Below are 5,679 nucleotides of genomic sequence, written 5' to 3'. Positions count from 1 at the left end.
ACATTTGGTTCATCCGTAGATGCTATGTCCACACATCCGGGGAAGTGTGTATTGAATAAACATTCTAAAACTTCTTCATCGGAAGAAGTAAAGTCACCATTAGGTAAGCGAATTTCGTTCACTTGGAAATCCTTAGATTTTGCAAGAATTTTGTTCAACCGACTGACTTCACTCAAACTGGAAACATTTGTACAAAGGTTTTTTCCAGCCGGATCGTTCAGCAGAACGAAGAGCCTTCTTGTAAGCCTTGCGAGCTGACTTGAACGACTCTGATCCAGCTGAACGGCGTCTGTTCCAACTCCTTCTACATTGTTTCCTGAGTCTAGTCAGATCGGAATTCCACCATGGGGTCCCTCCTGTAGTCTTTACAGACCGCAGAGGACATGCTTCTTCAAAAGTTTCCATAATGTAGGATGTTGTAGTATCAACGGCATCATCCAGATCACTTGGATTTTCAATGGACGGAGAATATCCATGAAATTTGGTCGCAACCAATTCAATGTAGAGTTCCCAGTTTGTTGACCGGGGATTCCTAAAACGCAAAGTCTGCGCAGTTACATTTGAATGTTCAAAGAAGATGTAGCGATGATCAGATAAGGATTCCTCATCTGATACATGCCAATTCGTCAACTCGTGACTGATTCTATTCGAGCAGAGCGTTATGTCTAACACTTCTTCTCTATTAGAAACCATGAAGGTTGGGCGATTGCCTATGTTAAGTAATCCAAGGTCTGTACTACTTAAGTATTCCATCAGACTGGAGCCTCTCAAATTGATATCCGAGCTGCCCCAGATGATGTGATGAGCATTGGCATCACTGCCCACAATCAGCGGAAGGCCTTTTGTTACGCAGTGTACGACAACTCGTTTGAAGTCATCCGTTGGGGATGGTTCATCATGTGGTAAATATACCGAACAATAGACGTATTTCCTGTTGAGGTCACCAACAGAAACATCGATTGTGACAGCACATACATCTCTGGTAGTTAACTCAGAAATGAGTGTAGCAACGATTGCTTTATTAACGAGCACGCATGCGCGGGGCATGGAGCGCGAGTTTGCCATTTCAAGCTTGCTAAAAGTAGCAAAAACTGGGTCCACAAGGTTACCTAGATAGAAGTTCCCTCTACGAAAGTAGGGTTCTTGAACTAGCGCCACTTGGGCTGCACCATTTTGCATGAGTCTGCAAAGATTGATCGTTGCTGTTCTTTTATGCTGAAGATTGATCTGAGCTAACCTAACCGTAGCCACTACCCAAACTAGGCAGGATTAAGCTTTTTGCAATCTCAGCACGAAAAAGACCAGCAACGAAAAAACCTGATCGGTATCTATTTAAAGTCGCCAAAGGCGAAAGAGCACAGAATACACTGTGTAAAACGCATAATGCGAATCCATATAGGTGATAATTTAAATTAGATGTCAACATATTCATAATCCCACCCTTATTAAGCCTCAAGATAGAGACTGAAGAAGGGCAGCCGATTATCTCGGAGAAACACAAGGTCACCTGCACCATTGCTCCGGGTAGCACAGGAAGGACTCAATACTGTGGAGGGCGCCCTGGTACCCCACAGGCTCCGTTTGCGGTTAGGTTTTATTTAGACCCCCCTAACCATTCATTCTTAGGCACGGTACGCATCACACCATAAATTAGGGGTCACCTGTGAGGTGGACTTTTACCACCGGAACAGGCAGTCCGTAGTGTTAATTCTTAGCCAGTTGAAACAACCGCTACCGACACTACGCGGCTATCTAGGCTGCTCGGGAAAAGGAGGTTAATATTGATGATTAACTCCTGACGTGCCCGAGCAGCCACAAATATAATTTGAATATTATTTCAAAGATAATTGAATATTACGATGACATCCATTATGTGGAGGTATGTACAGCGTAGTTTAGGGTACTTTATTGTAAAACGAAGTTCGTAGTTCAAATTATTTTTACAGACAAATTCAAAATTAACATTTACCTGTTGTTTACAATGAAAATTTGGTTTACATTGATTAAAAATATCATTTTAGAAGAGTTTTGAACTTATGGCACAACAATTTTCTAAACTCAAAAGGGATAAAAATTGTTTATGATTTCTGTAAACTATATATATTTCATTTCTATCAGAGCTTACGAGTATAATCTATAGATTGGATCCAATGACAAAAATAAACGTTATTGTTCGGATTATAGGATTTAATAGCAAAAATCATTGGAAAACTGGCATTTCTCATAACTTTACCTAAATTTCATATATGTCCACTAATAAATTGTCCAAATGTATTTCACTACATCTGAACATCATAATAAAGCATTTCAGTAATCAAATAGAGCTTCTAAATTTAGTTTTGAACGTTGTGCGTATGAATTTTGGTAGGTGTACGAATATGGAATTGGGTGTTTTTTAGACATCAATTCAATACTTTTCTATTAATCCAAAGATGACTGTAAATGGAAACATTTTGTGATTGGCAAACAATAGATGACACCTGTTACCTTCAATGTGGATAAAGTATTTGTAGCTCAATACTTCATTTAATAGTTTTTTACTAACTTGATGTGGAAACAGTATCCTGTACGAATATGAAATTGTTCCACTGTATACAAAAATGAGAGTATCAGATCTGGATCGAGAAGAGATTTCGTTAAAACATTCAAAAGGAGTTAACGCAATAAATTTCAGAATGGTGATTTTTACAGCACTAGTCGTACATTTGTCTAAGCGACTTCTAAAAAGAAAAAAATCGAGTTCTGCAACGTGCTGCGTACAACATTTTTTGCAACTTCATCGAAGACCACTTAAAAGCAGTGATGGAAAGTGGCGAACATTTCTGCTGAACTGGAACAAAAACAAAACCAAACGCTCCCGAGCGTCAGAGCGCTGGTTTACTCGCATCTGTCGTGCTCCCGAGTAACCGAACCTAAAGTGATTCGTGATCGTGTTCGGAGCTGTTCAAAGTCATATTGTACCTTTGGGAAAAAAGCTGCTTCTCCTCTGAAGTTTATGGTTTCGAAGGGTTATTGACTTCAAACTAGTTATTTACTGTAGGTTTGATGGTTATACAATTAAATTGTCAGTCAAAACCATAATGAATCACACCTTGCTCGATTACTCGCGAGTAAACGTTCCCGAGCTTGTTGCTACTTCTTTTGACATGTTCTCCCGAGCAGACGGGTGCGGACTTACTCACACCTAGCCAGTTCGCAAGTATGTGATGTTTGTTATGCGTTGGTATACACCACTGCTTAAGAATCTATCGGGATGCATTTGAATTTATTTTGAAATTTGTTTAAATACCAAGTCGTGCTATGATGGGAAATTGAATAAAATAAAATAATTTTCATAATATATTTGCATCGTTACCTCGGTATGACCGGCCATGGACAAATGCTGGCAATTGATCCACAGAGCTGTAATTTGTTCAAAGCGAATTTAGCTGATCTTACGACGGAGACAACATAGATACGATTCTGAAACCACGAATGTAATTGTTTAGAAGAAGTTGCAGGTCTCTAGATTAATTGTCAAGATAAGTCCATTATATGGATGTTCCGGATCTTCAGCCAAATAGGACGATATTCAAAACTGAAAAGCCAACAGATGGCTCTTTTTCAGTGGTAGTAAAAACGAAATCCTGAAGCAAAGAGAGCACCATGAAAGATGAACTAAAAACAAAAAGTTATCTACATTACGCTTGATTTCTAATCACTACTTTTTCGATCCAGTTTCCTAATTGCAAGTAATTTACGTTATTCATTATTTTCCATGCGTTCTGATAGCTCTTGACCAATGTTGTGACAAACTCAATTTCTCATAACTCACGCTTGAGATTTTTCATGCGTGAGTTGCCAATCTCGCAACTCAGCAGTCAAAAAATCATGGATGAGTTGACTCACCTTTTTGACTCATTGTCTCGTATTTCCACAGTTTACTCACACACGGCAATAATTTCTTGTCAGTCTGGTAAAATTATAGTAATCCTTTCTAACACAAACAACAACATTCGGGTTTCACGAGTTTTTGATGGGTTTTGCGACTGAATCATTTTTTTACGGTTTGAGTTGATTGAGTGATTTTGCATGAAAATATCGAGCGTGAGATTTACGAAACAAATCTCTAATGAGTTTGCTCTCACGGGAGAGCGTATTGATTGAGATTTGAGTGTGAGTCGATCAACACTGCTCTTGACTACCATTCTTCCATGCGCTTGTGTTGAAAGTTTGCGAAATTTGAGAATCAAGCGTAGCGTGATCAGTGAGTGGAATACAAACATCAGTGTCGCCGCTCGGTGACCAGTGAGAGAAACTAAATATTCGAAAGGTTGTTGCCTGTACTTTTTGCCGCTGGAGCCAACTGTTAGCGGTTATGAACGAAATAAACAGTCGTTACCCTACACTGTAAGACCAAAGTACCCTTTAAAGAGTAAAAAAGTACCCTCTTTGAGAGAAACTAGTTTAACTCATAAAAAGAGTAAAGGGCCTTTACTCATTAAAGAGTAAGTGGCTTGTACGTGAAGTCAACGAGTGAATTTTACTCACTTTCCGAATTGAAACCAAATTGGAATAAGGGTAAAATTTACTCCTTTTTCTGGTTGATTTTTGGCGATTTCCAAAGCATATTTTCATCAAAAATTGTCTTTCAAAATATCAAAATAGAAGATGTATATAGCTATATATGTAAAATGGATTTATTGAATAGAAAAATCATAAATAATGCACACTCAAAAACAGGTTGAACTCAACGGGATTGTTCAAGACATTGGCCGAAGCCTAGAATACTGGAACTTCACGTTTCGAGCTGATAGGGAACCAGTCACCCGGAAGGTTTTTTTGATTAATTAGCCTTCAAATACATGATAATGTTACCCTCGGGTACAAATTCAAAACAACTCAAATTTATTATAGGTACTTGTATTCAATGCTATGTTGTTTGGAAAAAAAATCGAATGTCAATTTTCAGGAAACCTCATTTTTTTTGGGATGTACCAGATTTTTTGCAGGACCATACAGTGACTATTGAGGAAGGCAACGACATTGATACGATTTTGAAACCACGAATGCAACATGTCCGGATAAAAATGCAGCTCTCTAGGTTAATTGTCAGGGTACGTCCATTTTTTACGGATGTTTCGGATTTTCCGGAGTAACACAAAGTAGCCCTCAATGGCAATTCAATCTTACAAAGGCTACGACAGTATAACTACTCGTAGCTTATCACTGCAAGTTATTTGAAAAAAAAAGATCGTGATTCTTAAGGTCAATTTTTAGAAAATGCCTTCTTTTTCAAATGTTCTGGACCTCACGTAGGACCACACAGTGTGCATTTAGGATCTAACGATAGCAATAACATTGATACGATTCTAAAACAGCGAATACATTTTTTTTGGAATAAATTACAGCTCTCTTGGTGAACTTCCAGGAAATGTTAACTTTTTCGGATGTTCCTTCTTCTTCTTCTTGTTCTTCTTCTTGACATTATGTCCTCACTGGGACAGACAAGCAATGTTTCTATCAATGAGTAGAAACAGCCATCCATTTTCACGAGATTAGGGCTGTTTTACACGTAAATTAGATTACGTATCTTCAATATCCGCGAAAAAAATACGTTGCAACATTAGACTGATGCAAATTTTGAAGTTTTTGCTCCCCTATGCCTCAACGATGGCAATTATGATGGAAATGATCCTC

The sequence above is a fragment of the Aedes aegypti genome, chromosome 3, assembly GCF_002204515.2.
Source record: "Aedes aegypti strain LVP_AGWG chromosome 3, AaegL5.0 Primary Assembly, whole genome shotgun sequence".
NCBI lineage: Eukaryota > Metazoa > Arthropoda > Insecta > Diptera > Culicidae > Aedes > Aedes aegypti.
The sequence above is the reverse complement of the archived record's forward strand: the minus strand, read 5'-3'. Positions refer to the sequence as shown.